Source organism: Panthera uncia, chromosome B1, assembly GCF_023721935.1.
Source record: "Panthera uncia isolate 11264 chromosome B1, Puncia_PCG_1.0, whole genome shotgun sequence".
Taxonomy (NCBI): domain Eukaryota; kingdom Metazoa; phylum Chordata; class Mammalia; order Carnivora; family Felidae; genus Panthera; species Panthera uncia.
In genome coordinates, this window is record NC_064811.1 from 78,394,809 (window position 1) to 78,414,934 (window position 20,126).

At 36.2% G+C, this 20,126-nt stretch overlaps 1 pseudogene; it reads right to left on the minus strand.

Annotated features, from left to right (window-relative positions):
• Positions 1-7,095: 7,095 nt before the first annotated feature.
• Positions 7,096-8,798, minus strand: LOC125922947 (elongation factor 1-alpha 1-like; annotated as a pseudogene).
• Between the last annotated feature and the right edge of the window lie 11,328 nt (positions 8,799-20,126).

Below are 20,126 nucleotides of genomic sequence, written 5' to 3' on the forward strand. Positions count from 1 at the left end.
TCTATCATGAAAAGACCTTAAAGATTTTTCATAGAGCAGACGATCGCCACAAGGAAACTGTAGACAAAGGCAAACCTTACATAATTTGTATTTCATCCTTTGCTTTAGTGTAAAATTTCGGAGGATTTTCATGCTCCAATTTTGCAGTTAGATGTGTGGCCTGAAATATCTTCAAATAAAATCATCATTATTACTAGTAGCAGCAGCAGCAGCAGGAATAGCTACTTAAGTCCCCGGTTGTGCACGGTGCTATAAATGCTGCAGAGTGGTGTGGCTCTGCAAATTTAAAAGGCTACAATAAGACAAATGGATAAAATTGTACCTGCACATAATACAAAAAATAATAGTGCAAATCCTTATGTATAGCTGGGTTGGAGTCAAGGTTATGATTAATTTTTAAAGTATCTCTACTTTGTGTAGTGATCTATTTCCTTGGGTTGATGATAACCGAAGTCATAATAAAGTCAAAGTGTCTAATGATGTCCAACATGCCTAATAATACCCATTCATTCATATTGTTCTGCTGATGCATGGTTTAAATTTGATTTCAATAGAGGGGAAAAAATCATGATTGAAAGAGGAAAATGGAAAAGGATTCTATCACAAGAAATTATATTTATGGACTCAATAGTCTTCATTTACATGTAGAAAAATATGGAGTAACAAGTACTTTTTAAAAAATAAATAGTTTGAGAGAAGTTGAAGGTGCTGCACTGGGGAATTATGATCACATGCAGTGATCTTTGTTAAATAATTTGACATGGCTTTTATTCAAATAAATTGCTAGATTAGTAGGCAAGTTGAGAAAGAATATAGGTTTTATATAATTCACTGAGATGACTCAGTTCCATATTTTGTATTATATTAAGAACAAAATATAATGTTAATTAAATTTAATCTTAGATATAAATCTCTGAAATAATCTTCACCAGGATTTCTTCTACAGGCTTTGGATGCAGCAGTGGCCTTAAGCTGTTGCCATGAGGCTAAGAACCAACCAACATGTCTGTGGACTAAATAGGCATATGACTGTTTTCATAAGAAGTCTATGACCTGTTTTGACAATTCCTAATTTAAATATGCAGAATATAGACGTGAAGTATTTAAATGATGTATCCCTGCTCACACATCCAGTCAGTGACAGAGTAGTTTTCAAATATTCATTAGACTGAATATCCTCAGATGAGCACACGCATTATTGGGTGTCTTAGCTAATGACAAAGGAGCTTTTAAATATATTGTGTCACCCATTGTCTTGGTCAGCTCAGGCTTTCTTAACAAAATACCATGTACTGGATGGTTTAAACAATAGAAATGTATTTACTCAGAGTTCTGAAGTTTGGAAGCCTGAGATCAGGAGGCCCGTATGGTTGTGTTCTAGTGAGAGCTCTCCTCTTTGCTTACTGAGGGTCTTGCTGACTGTGTCCTAACACGGATAGAGGGAGATTTCTTCCTCTCTTCCTCTACTTAGAAGGCCACCACACTCATTTTGGATTAGGGACTCACCCTTATGACCTTGCTTAACCTTAACTATCTCCTAAAGTCCCTGTACCTGATGTCTTCCATGTATGAATTTGGGGAGGGGGCACATTTCAGTTCACAGTACCCCTTAACTTCTAGAACTTTTATTACATTATGCTTCATACAAATTTAGTCAAAACTCCATCTCACCAAAATTATACAACTACTTAGGTTAAATTTACATTTTAAATTTACATTTTTCTTTCAGAGCTAAAACTCAGATTTGCTATGCTGTTATAAAGAGAGTGAAGGTCTCAGGTGGTATTTTTTGTTTGTTGGTTGGTTTCTTTGTTTCATTTTACTTTTTCCAGGGTGGTCATAGTTCTTATTTACAGCAATTTTTAAAACCATGGAAACCTATAATTCATGAATTTTTTTGGTAGCTGCAAGAATATATACATATATGCGTGTGTGTGTTTGTGTGTTTGTGTGTGTGTGTGTGGTGCAAATTCTTACTTATAACTGGATCGGAAGGCAGAGTTAAGATTAATTTTTAAAATATCTTACTTTGTATAATGATATATTTGTATGGGTTTGATGATAACTAAAGTCATAATAAGTCAAAGTATCTAATAATGCAAAGTGTATAATAATGTTCAACATGCCTAAAATATCTATTCATTTATATTTTTCTGTTGATACATGATTTAAATTTGACTTCCACAGAGAAAATAAAGACCATTATTGAAATACACACACACACACACATATACACATGGTTTTGTATAAAGTCTTTGGCCTAGGTCTTTATTTTTAGAGATAGTAGATTTCTGCATATGTGGTTGTAGTACATTTTGATTTCTCTAGGTTAGGTATGAATACAAATCACAAAATATTAATACTGAGATAGGAGATGCAATTACTTTCCCATCCTGAATTAATACTGCTAGCATACATGAATCATATCCCAGAAACAGTATTTTGTAATGTTCTTTCTGCTGAATAAAAAAAGTTAGAGTAAATTTGGTACTTTTACTGTATAGAAGTGGCAAGAATTCTAATATATGGATTTCATTAGATGTGCATTCACAATTCTTTTTGTGCTGCAAACAATTGCGAGAAAACAATATGCTGTGTTATTTTCAACGTAACTGAAAACCTATGGAGGAATTATGAAAGCAGAGAATTTTGACCCATGTAATGTGGTGCTACTAGGGCTTATGGATATGATGGTGCTCAGGGCATTTTTTGACTTCTAGAAAAATTGAAACTTAATAGGATAAGAACATTTGCATTGTTATTCTTAATAAGAACAATAATTATTGCAGTGCTAATAAATGGATGGTAAGATTCAAAACAGAATGAGCAGACCATACCATGCAATGCCTGTTTAAAGCTACTGTTAACGTTCATTCAAATACAAATCAAAATCCAGTAATAAATGATAAAGTAACTAGGTTAGCTATGATAAACAAGGAACAATAGACATTGTTTTTAATTCAGCTGGGTTTGGCTTGTGATCAAAGCAGCCTTGAAAGAAACAAGCTGAAGTGCAAGGAATCTCCAAATATATTTCAAAGATTATGTTTGTCTATCAAGGAATAGAATGGTGCTGTCATAGATTTGTCAAAATAAATACAGAAATACTACACCATTACTCTCGCTGTCTTCCTGGTGCATTTCAACTGCCCATCAGTGGAAATAATTTTCCTGTTTCCAGATACTTAATGTTTCTAGTATGCTTTCTTTACAGGTGTTGTGTGGCATAGAATATGTTTATAAAAAGACTCATTACTGATTACTACTGCCTGGAAATGGAAATTTTTCTGAAAGCTTGCTTTTGTCATTCTTTCTGAGATTCTCTTTGAATTCTCAATTAAAAAATTAGAAAACATTAAAAAATTGCAATGTGTACACTTTTAAAATGAGATATATATGCTATCAAATTCATCGATAAAGCTTATTTTCAATGAAATGAATGACATTTAAACAGACCCAAAGAGACCCCTAAAAATGTAAAAAAAATTTTCTAAAAAATTACTAATAAAGCAGTTTAAAATTATTTTTTAAAATAAATTATGAATAAATATTTTTAAAAACTGAATAAACATTTACTACATATGTATTATATTTGAATTGAGTTGTATATATGCAATATTTTTTTTCTTTTTTTCCTTTTTTTTCATTTCTTTTTTGGTGTTTAAAAATTTGGGATCAACAAAACTCAATAAAATTCATTTACCTTCTTTATAGCAACATTTAGATGTATCACACAAACTTTTTCTCAAGTAAATTCAGTATCGTTTTAGCTCCTCAATAACCTCCCCCCCCCAAAAAAAAAACCCTTAATTTAGTCTTGATATTAAGTTGATTGACTGCTCAAGTAAATTATCTTCTTTCTCTGAAAAATGTCATTCTTCTCAAGTTTGAGTCAGTTCAGATATGAAGATAGTTGCTTCATTGGTTACATGAACACAACTATATTCCCAAATACCAAGTAAGGGATGAGCTGTCCATCTCAAGAGAAACTGCATCATAGTGAATCTATGCTTTTTGTATTAGCTCAGTAGTTCTTAAGTGATTTTGAGAAGTATCATAATTCCAGGGAAGTCTGCAGGAATTGTTTACATTTAACTATATGTGATTTATAATTTCAAGAAAACATCTCTTTCAATGCAATTTTTATTCTTATTTATTATTTTTCTATTTTTATTTATTGCAAATTTTGTTTAAAAACATATCTGACTTCCATTTCCGCCCCAGATGGAATAACAAGGACCAGATACATCCTCTTACTTGAAACAACCAAAACACAAAATAAGTGAAACAAAGGTTGGCAATTCAATTGCACTGGGCAGTATGGTGCAGAGATCTGAGAGAGCTCAGAAACAAAGCAAGTGAACCATATGATTGCCTCAATTTACTGTCTTGAAAGAGTTTTCAAGTTGTTATTCAGGAAAAAGAAACCCCGGCAGAGCCTAGAAGAGCTGAGACTTGTGGGCAGAGTGAGTGTTTGGGAAGACTAAGGCAACTGAAGTTCTCCAGATAGCGTACCAAAGAGGGAAATGCACAAAAAGAGAACACTGGACATCTGCAGAAGGTCTTTCTCGTTATTCAGCTGAATACTGCTGAAGGCATGTGTATGAGGAATCAATTTCAGGCAGGCAAGAACCAACTGAAAAGATTAGATGTGACTGTGCCCAACAGGTACACACAGCCAGCAATAGTGCCTATTCTCCCCGCCAGACTAAAAAACTTTACAGTTAATAGGAAATTGGATAGAGTCCTCAGAATAATCAATATAGACAAAATGCTGGTCTGCCCCTCCTAAAAGACAAAAAAGCAAGACCCAAAGTATCAAACTCCTAAGTAAATTAACTGTATCCGCAGAAGGGAGAAAGTTCAAGTATATTTATAAGAATGCAAAAATATCCAGTCAAAAAGGTAAAAATTTACAATATTTGACTTCTAATAACCTGGCATGTAAAGGAGCAGGGAAATAATATCTATAATGGGAAAAATCAAAACAGACCCACAACTGATAAAGATGTTAGAATTAGCTGAGTTTTGTCAGTTACAATTAGCTGACAAAAACATAACAGCTCTTTTAGTGGTGCTCCACATTTTTAGAAAGTTAAGTAGGGACACAGAAGTAATAACATGACCCAAATCAAACTTCTAGAAACAAAATCTATCATGTCTTGCATGAAAAATACATGGGCTGGGATTAAAAGGAGAATATATACTGCAGAATAAATTAGTGAGCTGAAAACATATCAGTAGCATCTTTCAAAATGCAAACACAGAGAGAAGTGAAAATTAAGAAATAAACAGAGAGGGGCACCTGGGTGGCTCAGTCGTTAAATGTCCAACTCTTGATTTTGGCTCAAGTCATGATCTCACAGTGCCTGAGTTCCAGCCCCACATCAGGCTCTGAGCTGACAGTGGGGCATCTGCTTGGATTTCTCTCTTCCCCCTCTCTGTCTGCCCCTCCCCCCTCCTTCCCCCTCTCAAATAAACTTAAAAAAAAAAACACAAAAAAACAGAGCATCAGTGAGTTGTGGGTGATTTTAAGTGGCCGAAGATATGTAACTGGGGTCCCTGATGGGGGACAGAGGTAGAGGAGCAGACACAGCGTTTGAAGAAATATTGGCTGAACATTTTCCAAATTTGATGACAACTATAAACCCAGAGTTCCAAGAAGCTCAACAAGACTTGCAAAACCACAGTAATAAGACAGTGTGTCATTGTCATAAAGATAGACCAATGGATAAAATGAACAGAATAGAGGAGCAGATTACAAAAAGTTTTGATAACCCTTTTGGAAATGATGGTACATTCATGATCTCTATTTGTTTCATGGATGTAGATAAAATTTCATGGGTATATTCATTTGTCAAAATGTATCACAATTTACACATTTAGTATATGCAAGTTATTTTATGCCAATTAGATCTTGCTATAAAGTTACTAAAAAATAAGATACATCCTCAAGTACAAAACACTCAATATAAGATTAGGATGATTTCAGAAATAAAGAAAAACACTCCCACTGCTTTATAATTTAGTACTCAAGAAGTTAAAATTACTTTAAAATATTTTCATATTTAAATTATGCCAGGTTTCACACATGGGAAATGGCTTATTCTTGTTTTTTAGGCACTGTGCCATCAGCAAAGAAGTATTTATTGAGCATCCATATTTTACATTGCAGTGTGCAAAGACAATTGGAGTATGCAAAAATCATGCAGTATGCTTGCTCCCTTAGTATCTAACAACTTATTTGTGACCACCTTGTTACACGCACTATTATTATTTTGTATCCCTTTGTACATAAACACATATATGGAACACATATACATGTGTCCTTTATTCAAATACAGAGGATGGCATATTCTAATTTTGTTTAGTCTGTTAGAATAACATCTTTACCTTGTCACTGAGACATTCTTGTTAAAACCTACTTCTACCAAAAAAAGACCGACTTTGTTATCAAATGGGCTAATACCACATACTTTCAAGGTTGGTAAAGTCTATAGCTTGAAAATAATTTTTATTTTATTCATGTGACCTCTCTAATCCTGAGTCTTTCCTCATTTCTATGATAATCTGTTAGTATCTCTATTTTCCATCATTTGAGGGACTTCATTTACACATTTTTGTTTTCTGATTTTAAAGAGAAATTGAAAAATATTATGCATATTAATAGTAAACTGAACAAATATGATTTATATCTAAATCAAAACCTAAATATACAAAAATAATCAGGTTCAGAGTAAGAAAAACATTAAATAAATTAGCAGTCTCAATCTCCCATAATAAATGATCCCAAAACTTATAAATATTTCTATTTCCTATGGGGATCTATTGTGAATACTATTTTTTTATTCTTTTTTTTTTTTTCGTTTTTTTTTTTTTTTTATTTTTTTTGGGACAGAGAGAGACAGAGCATGAACGGGGGAGGGGCAGAGAGAGAGGGAGACACAGAATCGGAAACAGGCTCCAGGCTCCGAGCCATCAGCCCAGAGCCTGACGCGGGGCTCGAACTCACGGACCGCGAGATCGTGACCTGGCTGAAGTCGGACGCTTAACCGACTGCGCCACCCAGGCGCCCCGCTATTTTTTTATTCTTCATTAAACTTTTGTTTTAATGGGTCTCACAATTCTGTGACAGATTTTTGGTCAAAGTTATTTCCATTAAAAAGTTCTGATTTTAAAAACTAATAACTTAAAACTGCCACACACACAAGAAAACAAATGGCCCACAAAACATTCTCCTTTCCTTCTGAAGGTTTTACGATGCATTGTTATCATTAACCAGTCTTTTACTATTAAACGTAAATGGCCAATTGGCACAAACAGTTCTGAGACTGTTCTTCTACCACTGATTAAGACTCGGGTGGCAGGTATTGGGGATAATATTCATTTAGCCTTCTGAGCTTTCTGGGCAGACTTGGTGACCTTGCCAGCTCCAGCTGCTTTCTTGTCCACTGCTTTGATGACACCCACAGCAACCATCTGTCTCATGTCACGAATAGCAAAACGGTCCAGAGGAGGATAGTCAGAGAAATTCCCCACACACATGGACTTGCCAGGAACCATATCAACGATGGCAGCATCACCAGATTTCAAGAACTTGGGACTATATTCCAGCTTTTTTCCAGAACGACAGTCAATCTTCTCCTTCGGCTCAGCGAACTTGCAGGCAATGTGAGCTGTGTGACAGTCCAGCATAGGTGCATATCCAGTATTGATTTGGCCTGGATGGTTCAGGATAATCACCTGAGCTGTGAAGCCTGCTGCTTCCATTGGTGGGTCATTTTTCCTCTCACCAGCCACACTGCCACGACGAACATCTTTGACAGATACGTTCTTGACATTGAAGCCCACATTGTCCCCAGGTAGAGCCTCACTCAAAGCTTCATGGTCCATTTCAACAGACTCTACTTCAGTTGTAACACTGACTGAAACAAAAGTGGCCACCATGCCTGGCTTAAGAACACTGGTCTCTACTCGACCCACAGGGACAGTACCAGTACCACCAATTTTGTAGAGATCCTGGGGGGCAGATGCAAAGGCTTGTCAGTTGGACGAGTAGGTGGCAGAATGCAATCCAGAGCTTCAAGCAGTGTGGTTCCACTGGAATTGCCATCTTTACGGGTGACTTTCCATCCCTTGAACCAAGGCATGTTAGCACTGGGCTCTAGCATGTTGTCACCATTCCGACCAGAAATTGGCACAAATGCTACTGTGTCGGGGTTGTAGCCAATTTTCTTAATGTAGGTGCTGACTTCTTTAATGATTTCCTTGTATCTCCTCTGGCTGTAGCGTGGCTCAGTGGAATCCATTTTGTTAACACCCACAATAAGTTGTTTTACACCCAGTGTGTAAGCCAGAAGGGCACGCTCACGGGTCTGCCCATTCTTGGAGATACCTGCTTCAAAATTCGCCAACACCAGCAGCAACGATCAGGACAGCACAGTCAGCCTGAGATGTGCCTGTAATCATATTTTTGATAAAGTGTCTGTGTCCTGGGGCATCAATGATGGTCACATAGCACTTGCTGCTCTCGAATTTCCACAGGAAGATATCAATGGTGATACCACGTTCACGTTCGACTTTCAGTTTATCCAAGACCCAGGCATACTTGAAGGAGCCCTGTCGCATCTCAGCAGCCTCCTTCTCAAATTTTTCGATAGTTCTTTTGTCAATCCCGCCACATTTGTAGATCAGATGACCAGTAGTGGTAGACTTGCCTGAATCTACGTGTCCAATGACGACAATGTTGATATGAGTTTTTTCCTTTACCATTTTGGTTTAGGTTTAGCGATGGTTTTCAAGACCCCAGTGTTCTGGTGGCAAACCCTTTGCAAAAAAACTGAATACTATTTCTTTACAAGTGTCAGGTATTTAACCCACAGCATGCCACTGGGTTCACTTATTTCACTGAAAGTTGGTTCATTTTGTGATTAGAATTATTTTACAACCTAAGTGTCATCTTTTCTGAAAGATATTTATCATCTCCAAAAAGGATAACATTTAATAATGAAGGGATAATGAAAGGAAATACGATGTTTTGAAGTGAGTGACAGAAACTCCGGTTAGTGGGAAATGAAAATAAAAAAGAAAAATAGAGACAATAGCTCTTATTTGTGGAGTACCTTGGTATTTACCAAGCACTTTCACATGTATTACCTCATTTAATCTTCACAACACAGCTATATGTTAAATCTGATTTGGGTAAAAGCAAGTTGTCTTTCAGAGAAATACATTTATGTTTTCACTATTGACACCATGTATCCCACAAAGGATTTTGAGTGACAACTAAAATGATTTGCTGAAACCTGACAAATAAGTGGTAAAAATGGGATTTCAAGCCATGCTTTCTGAGTCCAGTTTATTGTCTGAGGTTGACAAAGCACATTGAAACGTTTGCTTTGAATAATGCATCATTTCCCAATGATGAGCCATGGCATCTTGGGCTTTTGGTGCATTTAACTGTGTGAGAAAGTTGATGATCAATGGGGACTATGAATCATCCAGGGAGCAAATATAGCTTGATATGGCTAATTTGGACCCATGGGGGAACAAGGAAGTTAGTGTAACTGGGAAGAGGGCATAATCACAGAGAGCTGATCAATTCCATCACACCTAGTAGGGGCAGAGTCCCTGAAGCTTCATAAGATATCAAGTTTTATTTTTTACATGATGGTGAAATTTATTAGTGCAGAACGTGTTGGTTTCTTTCCTCTTCAAAATTATGATTAGCAATACTACCTAGTCCCACCATAATACTTGTCAAATACATCTAATCATGGAAAATATTTACCATTACCTCTCCTGGAGAGCAGATGGTGGCAAAGTCACCAAAGCTAAAACAAGAGCAAACATCACTTAAAATGAGAAAGAATTGTCTATTCGATAAATGAAACATTGGGATAGAAGTAGACCCTTGTCCCCAGACACCATGGGCCTCTTCCCAATTGAATTGTCCTAAGTTTCCCTAAGAAACAGCCAGAATCCTGAATTTGAGTTGATCATTTATTACGTATATTGTTGCCTTTTTGTTTTGTAGATAAGCAATGTTTCCCTGTAATACCTTCTTTAAAAGACACATTTTCAAGGAAGAAATGTGAAATGCAATGAATTGACTGTTTTATCAAATCATACATTTAAAAATTTATTGTAACATGTAAAAGGAAAATTTGAAGTGAAAAAAGAAGTAGGATTACTTCAACCAAGAAGTCACTGTGTAAGTTTATTTTAATTTTTAATGTTAAAAAGTGAAGCTATTCACAAAATAATTGTTATTTCCCTTTAGGGATACCATTTTGAAATTCACAACTTTACTGAAACATGAATAATTGAATGTTAGACTTGTTGCAGATTTCATCAAATGTGTCGTTCTGCCCAAAGTTCTGACAAAGCTCAAATCTTGCCCTCTTCTAATGAGAACTCATTACTTTATACAAGTTAACTTGAAGATAAACTCAGATGAATCCAGAAAATATTATTCAACTGACCATTTATGAAAAAATACTGAAGAAAAATTATTGCCTATACAAAATATAGTTGTTTTATTAAAATATTCTTGGCTTTTGAAAATGCTTATTCCCTAAGCAAATCCATAGCATGTTTTTAAAAATTAAATTATGATGGTATATTCCATTTTCTTCAGTTGTTAGCACATGAATGCAATCATAAAAATGTTTCTATATAGTCTTCTATATGCTAAACATTGATACTAATTGCACTTCAATCAAAAATAGTTTATTTCTCACCTAGTGATAATAACAGTAATTATACTGGGGAAAGACAGGTGAAAATGCCTTCTGGACAGCCTCAATAAAAAAAAAACCAAGGTTCAGAGACTCACCCTTGAACTAATTGAAAAGTATGTACTTCAGAATGTGTTTTTCCAGCCAAGAATATGCAGAGCCATCACCTACATAGAGAGCACAAAAAATGTTCTTTAGAATCTGAAAGTGTAATGGTAAAAAAGATATAATAATTAGTTATCCTATATTTGTTCTTATACATTGCAATTATACAGAATTACGCTGAAGAGTTCCTGAGGAAGCAGAGGCCATGGTGTTTCAATATCATCACTAACTAAATCTCTTACCATCCTATACATTTATACAGAGTTCTTTCTGTGGAAAAGACGAAGGTGGGATAAGATTATAATGCTATAGGGGCCCCTGGGTGGCTCAGTCGGTTAAGCATCCGACTTCAGCTCAGGTCATGATCTTGCGGTCCGTGAGTTCCAGCCCTGCGTCGGGCTCTGTGCTGACAGCTCAGAGCCTGGAGTCCGTTTCAGATTCTGTGTCTCCCTCTCTCTGACCCTCCCCCGTTCATGCTTTGTCTCTCTCTGTCTCAAAAATAAACGTTAAAAAAAATTTAAAAAAAAAGATTATAATGCTATAATGCTGCAATGTAAAGCTAATAATTCCTTTTATTGATTTTAACAAAACTTTAAATTACATTTTCAGGGAGAGGGAAGGACCTTGAACTACCAGGTTCAGGTAATTTATTACAAAATTTGAGAGCTAAAAAGAAAAAAAAAATCTAAGGTTGATATCTAAATGTTTTATTTTTTTCTTCTTTGGTTTCAGCCAATCTGAAAATCATGTTGATCATTTCCCATAGCCGGATGTAAATCATGGCTAAGGAGATTAAATCAATGGAGCAGCAAAACCTTGACCAAAGGAGCCAGGTGTGGTGTAAGGACAATGATTAAAATAAGCACAGAGTAAAGGAATTTTGAGAAATGGCACAAGTGTTTGGCAGATAGCAAACCAACTGGAATACCGTGCCTCCACTTATTCTTCTAACTCCATCATGTGGGCCAGGAAGAGGTCTGTACAATGCATGGTGCCAGGATTTCCTTCATTACCATGGGATGGGGAGCGGTTGCAGGAGCACCACAGGATTTTGCTTATAATGGACACTTCCTTTTTAATATGTGATTTTCCCTTGCTCCTAGCATGCCACAATCCCTTGGCTTTCCTCTAACTCATCAGACTGTCCTGCTCACCTACTGCTTGCTATCCTTCCTCTTCTTTCAGACTTTCAGTGCTACAGGGACCCAAGCCTCAGTCCTGCTCTTTCCCCTTTCCCCATTTACATTCAGCTCATCATCCATGAGTTCATCTAACTCCATAACTTTACATCGTATTGTATATGTTGATGACACTCGATTTGTCTTTTTATTTTTCCCTCTCAACTCTCTCCCCTCAATTATACACTCATATACCCACCGATTTTCCTGCTTCTATTACTCCCATCCTAATTCAAAGCATATTATTGTTCTTCCAGATTACATAGTAGCTTTCTAACAGCTATCCTTGATTTGACTCCCACAACCCAACCTGAGGACCCCACTCTATATCAACCCAAAAAGCCAGAATGATCTTTTAATGCATTGGTCAGAGGATGCCTTTTCCTCACTCAAAACCCAACAGTGGTTCCTCCCATTTTACTCACTGTGTAAGCTAGATTCCTCATGATGGCCTACAAGGTCCAGCTCACCATTGCCTTTTCTGAGAGTGGCTCCTACTCCCTCTCCTCTCTCACTTCTTTCTAGAAGAATAGCACCCATAGAGTGCTAGGCATATGTCAGCTAAGCTTTTGCTATCAGGCCTCTCCTCCAGCCCTCAGCCTGGAATTTTTTTCTGTCAGATATCTTTTTGACTTGGGGCTCAACCTTTCATCTCCTTCACATTTATCCCAAAGGTTACCTTCCCTCAAAACTTGATTTTATATCTTACTCAGTATTAAAATCACCCCGTAGATTGATTTTTTTTTCTCATTATGTTTTAATTTTTCCCTAGCACCATATTTCTTTATACACAGTACAATTTACCTCCTAATGATGTTTATGGTTCAACATCTGTCACCCACCACTACAATATAAGCCAACCAAAAACAAATTATTTTTTTCAGTGATATCCAGGGACTAGAACAGTACCTTGTACATAGTAGACCTTCATCAATATTTGTTAAAAGAACAAAATTGGACAGAAGGAGGAGAGGTGGAAGGAACATTAGTATATTTATGAAAGCTCTCCTACTTCAGCTAAGAGAACAAAAAGGATATTGCAGATGATTCTCCTACAGGAGAAATATCACAACTTCAGCATTTGTGCAATTGCAGTTCTAGAAGCAAAAATAGATATACTAATTTTAATACAGTTGATAAAGACTGTGTAATTCGGAGAAAAGGTTACATTTTCAAAGAATATATTTCAGGCACTTATAGAGATCAAGAATTTGCATCTTAGCCATAGGATCTAAATGGGACACAGAAGTGGAAATGTGTGGAGTACAGAATGAGATAAAAACAGAAAGAAGCAGATAGAACATCACACTTCTGATGGAAAAGAAGAGCATATGTCCTAGAATTATAACAGGGATGGCTATAGCTAATCTCCAATAAAGGATATCCTACTGATGTATTTGAGAGGCTGTACATAAAGAGCCATAATCTCTGGAGCCAGTCTACCTGGCCCAGCTGCTTAAGAGCTCTGTGATCTCGGCCAGTCATTTCACCTCTCCATGTTTTAGGTTTCTGATCTCTTACACAAAGATAATAATAAAACATGAACCTTAGAGAGATGTAACTAGGATTAGAAGAGTCGATATGCGTCAAACAGGGTAGGATCTGGCAAATAGTGAAAGGCACATAACATGAATGATTAGCAGTAGTAGCCGTAGTAGTTACCCAGTGTCCTGATATATGACATAATGACATTCAAAACGGTAGCTCCTGGCACCTGTGCACATAATTCCAGACAGACTCACATATTCTGTGGTAATCAAAACTGATTTCCACATGTCCCAGTGAGAGACAGTGTTAAAGGAAGCACTGTGAACAAATAAACTTGAGAAACATGTACTGTATGTACATCTTTTTGGAGATTCATTTCTACAAAGATCTGCTCTGTCCTGTACTAAAAAAAATCCATTTTTTTTAGCAATTTAAACAATTTTCCACAAGTTTTTCCTTATGGAAACTTTAGTTATACAATATACACTAACAATTGATATTTATTTAATAAGGAATTGACAGATTTATATTGGTACTCATAATGCTGACTTTCTTATATATAATTCACACTCTTGTGATGTTGCCTTGTTAATGGACAACTTTCTGAATTTGTCAGTGCTGTAATCATACATATGTGCTTGATTCATTATATTAATCTCTTCAATGTGCTTTCACTAAAAAAAAAACAAGTGATAATCAAAATATTTTTATGCAACGAAAATTACAAAAAATTTGTGTTGCAATGATAAAAAGTTCCAAATAACACTAAAATCATTAAGACAGAATATTAGGTATGCACAGAGGGCTAATTTTAAGCTCAATGTTAATTCAAATGAATGTAGACTGATCCGATTGTCATAAAAAAAAGAAAAACAGAACATTAACACAATTCAGGACATACAACCATGAACACGTATATTCTAAAGTTCTGAGATGTAAAGAAAGGTTTTTCTAAGTGTTCCGGGAAGGCACTACTTTTGTATGACATATTTTCATCATATGTAAAATAAAGATTGTGGCCCCCATAATTCAGCTTCCCCTGTAGGTATCTGACCACAACTCCCACCACTCTCCTCTTCCATTACTTTGCTGTAGTCACCCCAGCTTACATGCTATCCCTTGAACACATGGGATTTACTCCCACCTTGAAGGCTTCGAACATGCCGTGTCCTATGTCCACAATGCACTTCTCTTCCAGTATCCTCACAGGTCCTACTCAACCAACTTACGTCTCTGCTCCAATGATCCCTCTGTAGTGCAGCCTTCTCAGACTGTTGCATTTCCATTGTCTTTGAGGCTCTATTTTTTTTAAGTTCATTTATTTATTTTGAGAAAGAGAGAGAGAGGAGAGAGAGAGAGAGAAAGTGCAAGTAGGAGAGGGGCAGCAAGAGAGGGAGAGAGAGAGAATACCAAGCAGATTCCTCACTATCAGTGTGGAGCCTGATGCAGGGATGGAACCCACAAACCATAAGATCATGACCTGAGCCGAAATAAAGAGTTGGACACTTAACCTACCGAGACACCCAGGTGCTCTGCTGCTCAATTTTTTTACACAACATTCATCAAAACCTCTCATATTCCATATTTCAGCTCTTTATTTTCTGATTTTCTTCACTAGAATGTTAGCTAGTAAAGGACAAACTTTCTTGCCAGTGGTGTTCACTACTATATCCTTTTAGACTAGAACAGTGCCTGGTATATAGAAGACACTGAATATTTGGTGAATAAGTGAATGAAATATTGAAGACCTCAATAAAAAATCCAGATGCATTTGTTTTTCATAGTTTTAGCTGCCTAACAAACATTTCCCCCTACCTGTCCAATACAGAATCCTGCCTAGAATCCTTGTCTCTGTGAGTAGTGCCAGTCCAGTCAGGAAGGCACGTAGAATCTTTCTCTTTCTATTTCACTGCTTCTGGTTACTCATGGGGAATGGCAATACATCATCTTAAATATTTCTCACGCTGACCCTTTCATATTGCCACTTCCGCTGCCTTAGTTCAAGCCCTGATCATGTTTTATTCAGAATTTTATAACTGTTTCTGTAATGTTCCCTCCACCCCATTCTATCTACATCACTCCCATCCTTGTTGGTATATATAACAAATATATCAGATTGATAGGTCAGATCATGCCACCTCTTTCATCAAAATTCTTCCATGGCCCTTTACCGTCCATAAGAAAGGAAAAGTAAACTATTTGCATACCATAGTGGGTCTCAGCCTCACCTCCTTTCTCTATATCTCTGCTCTCTAGTCATGGTAAATTATAGATGGTTCCCTGAAACTTTTCCAGTCTGCGTGTTTGCACAAACTGCTCCCTCTGCTTAGAAGACAGTTTCCTTCCCTTTGGCCTCATGCTACTTCCTGACTCAAGCCCTGTATGTATTCTATGAAGCCTACTTAGAATACACCAATCACACACTTTTCTTCTCTACTCTTCTGTAACAATGCAAGCACTGGTCATCCTATTGTATTTATTGCTTTAAATTCCTCCATTAGTCTGCGAGGCCCTCAAAGACCAGGGGCACATTATATACTTTTTAAAAATTTTACTTTTAATTTTTTGCACGTCCTCCAGTGTGTGACACATAATGAGTTTATACAAATTAAATATATGAAGACATTTTAGCTCAAATAAGACCAATTTCATTCATCTTATTTGATAAACTCCCTCTTTTTTAATGCTATTTAAATTCCAGTTTCTCTAGCGTTCATTAGATAGTATTCATATATCTGCAAAAAGTTACACTTTCTCCAAAGATAAGCTTTTGAAAATAGTAAAAACTTTGAAATACATCTAATGACAAAAACAACTTTTTTTTTCTTTCAAACCAGTAAAAAAGTATATGGGAAGTGGAATAATTGAATACTGTTCATAAATACCTTAATTTTCCTTGTGCATTTGACTTAAGTTCATTAATACCATAAAAATGTTTCTAGTGTAAGTTTTATTTAATTGCATTATATATTTAAGGTTTTCACATACATGTATCACAACTTTTTTTTTTCCCAAAAATATAACAGCAGTTAGTCATAGGGCCTCAGAATCTCTTCTCTTAATGCCCCAGTCATGATTTCAAGGAAATTCAGCGCTTTGTTTTCTGTGCTCTGTTATAAGACCACAGGGAACTATAGTTGCACAAAGAAGAAGATCAATTAAGAGACAGATGATTCTTTCTGATATTTTGGGAACATGGTCTCCACACGATTTTTAATTCTGTTTTTTTTAATCAGTCTTCAGAGAAAATTCCATTTAGATTTATTTTTGTGGCAGCCATGAAAATGTGCCACTCAGATCTCCTGCTGTGAAGAGTATAATGGACTGACTGTTGGTCCCAGCTGCTGCCTGTCTGGATCCACCATTTCATTTCTTGCCAAGTTCTGCTTCCCATGGCCTGCTTCCAACCAATGACTAAATATGCACTGGTACTAATGCAGGCTTATCAAGTGAGATGCAGGATTCTAGCGACTGTCTTTGGCTGGAAGCCTCCCTATAGGTTTGACCAAAGCTTTCTCACAACTATACTGGAGTCTGAGACTCTTCCCACCCAATCCTCTTTCCTTCCCGGTCTCGTTTCACAGGCATCAGACCTGCACTGCGGCATAAATCTCCCCGAGCCCTCTCCTATTCAGTTCCCAACCAATGTTTGGTGTACTTAATCCCTTCTTGGCAGACCCAAACTAATGCACATCTCAAGTAAAGTTGACTCTATTGCCACAGAAAGACAGCTAACTAGAAGTAGAGTAAACGTACGGTAGGATCAGAAGATTGGTATAATATTTTGTCAGGGTGATTCAACACTTTCACATTATTATCAATTCAATCAATCATTCATTCATTCAACTTTTCTTGAATGACTACAATATATAGGAAATCTTCAAGACATAGGATCAAAAATAAAAATCCTACACTTTACTGTCTTTTCCTTTCTAGTGCTAATATAATTCTTCTCTATTCTAACATTATGATTCATCAATAATGAGCAGTCTCCCTGAGCATGTTGTAGTATCTCATTCCTGCATACCTTAGTCCAACTTCTTCCTCTGCTTAGAAGGTGTCTCTCTACTCTCTGCTGCTCACCTAAATGTGTTATCCTTCCCAGTCTCCACCTGCTTAACAAATACCTTCCTATTCACCTTCTAGGTTTCCTCTCATGTTCGATCGGCCCTGTGAAGATTTCTATGATGCTTTAAAGTGGATTCAAATGTTCCTGGGATTGTCAAGTATCTAGTTATTTAAACAAGCAGCCCAGTAAAAGTAATCACTAAATGCTAACCAGAAAATAAATTGGAGTATGGCTGTCTTCAATATTTCACATCATGCCTCTTATCTGTTGTTGTTGTTCCACAGTTATTTTTATAAAATATATGTAAACATATTCTTGCAACTATAGATGCTTTTTTCCTTATACTTCCAATACACTTTAATGAACAAATAAGATCCCATTTAATGAGGGAGATGTATATATGCACAGATAGTTTTAATGCACTTAGACAAATTCTTTAAGGGAATATAAATTATTTGTTGTTTGCAATAGTAAGCAATGGCATATCAAGAAGAGACATCTCAGGGTCTTAGAAGCCTAGTATCTCCCTCGGAGATCAATGGAGTTTAAGTTATATGTGTTTTCTCTCCCCCAACATCTCATTATTTCAATGATTTTTGATTTATTTTAATAAACTGCTGTAATGAATTGGGTGAATTAAATGACAATAGTATTTTTGAAAAGAAAGGACATTTTCGTCAACAATTTCCACATTTATTTTCTCATCATTTTTGATGATGTTGAGGCAGGGTTTTTTATTTGCTTTGCAAGTGGAGAGGGAATCTTACACTTCCTAATATGACCATCTATATTTGAGTTGGAAAAGTCAGAACTTTTATATTTAAACATTTTTATAAGCCAAAACCACTTCTTCCCCACAAAGTGTAACTTGTTAAAGATTCAACAAATATTACGTGTCAACAAATATTATTGTATCTATGATGTGCCACTCTTCCCAATTGTAGGGTATATTTTATAAAATTTCTGAAGGGATGCATCAATATTACAAATTCAAAACGTTATTTTCTCTCCTTCTGAATAGATTTTATTAGTTATTTGATGTCAACTTATTTGCTAGACACTAAAACTCAATATAATTAATTATTATATATTTGAATTATACATAAATACAGTTAAATACATTTTGTATTTAGCATTCATAATTTGTAAGGCTTTCTTGCTGGGTATGTGACATAGTCATTTTAATAATAAATATATATTTATATATATTTACTGAAAAGAATGGGTGAATCACTTAAATAACATTTTCCTGACCTTCTTCAAGAAATAATGGCTGCCTATTATTTTAGTACCTTTTGGGTATAATTATAAAACTAGGGAAGCCCAAAGAGGACACAGAAGAGCTGCAGCATATGTTGTTCTCTCCATATTCAGTCCCCAGTTTTCCTTTTAGAGTAAATTTAAAATAAATGGCTGTGGTGACGTAGAAGTCACATCTAGGGAAGATCATTAGGATAACGTGCAAGGCATGAGCCACGGAAATGGCTGCTGGGTTGCTGTGGGTGAGGCTTCTGGAAAAGTGCAGTCGAAACTTTCCCACCCATTGCTCTGGGACGCCAGAATCAGATCCCAGCTGACAAGCCTAATGGTATTTAGGCCTGTGACAAATCTGATTTATTTGGGTGTTCTTCCTCTGCTTCCATAAAGGAATTGCTGATGTGGTGACATATTAGTCATTGCGCCTCTAGAGCTGTTTCTTCTGCTGGTAGCGGAACCTCTGTTCAGCAGGACCATAAATTTATTTCAGAACCAGTGTCATGTTTCTGTTCTGCGTGAAGACTCTGTTAGGTCCTCTGTCAAGCAAATCCCCCGACATCCATTTTCTCAAAGTCAAGATGTCTGGCTAGACAACAATTTACTTAATTAAGGAGAACGCTTCACAAAACGCTGATGGAGTGAGGGAGGAGGGGCTTGGGCTGTGTGAAGAAACAGTGGGGCTTGCAACTTGATCATTTAAGTGAAATTAGAATTGAAATGTATCATTAAGTATGATTGCCCCTAATATCTGAAGCAGTGCTGTCTGTTCCTTTCTCCCTTAAAATCTAATTACTGTACAACCAGAACTGCCTTCTCCGTAGTAACTTTTAAGAAATAGTTTTATTTCTGGAGGTGTTTTCTCTCACAGAGTCCAGTAGTTGCCTTTGCCTTTACACCGCTGGGAGTTAAATGATCAATGACTAGATTTTTTTTTTTTTTTTTCTCTTTGAGTCTCATGCTTTTTCTCCCTGCTATTAACTGAACTTTATCTCCCAACAAATTCCTTCTATGCTGGCTGGTGTCAGTTCTTTAGAATCCTTTTCTTTTTGTTCCCTCTTACCTCTCCAGGCTAAAGGAAATATTATTCTTATTTTTTCTTGGCAACGGTGTAAACTAAAATATTAAAGAAAAATATATTAACACCAAAATAAACACTCTGCTTGTTTTGTTTTGTTGTTTTGTTTTACAGCTGGTAGACTCTGGTACACCAAATCATGATTACTGATAACACATTCTAGCTACGCTTTGCAATGCTTTCTGTTTTTACCCTCATACTCATCTGTTTATTCT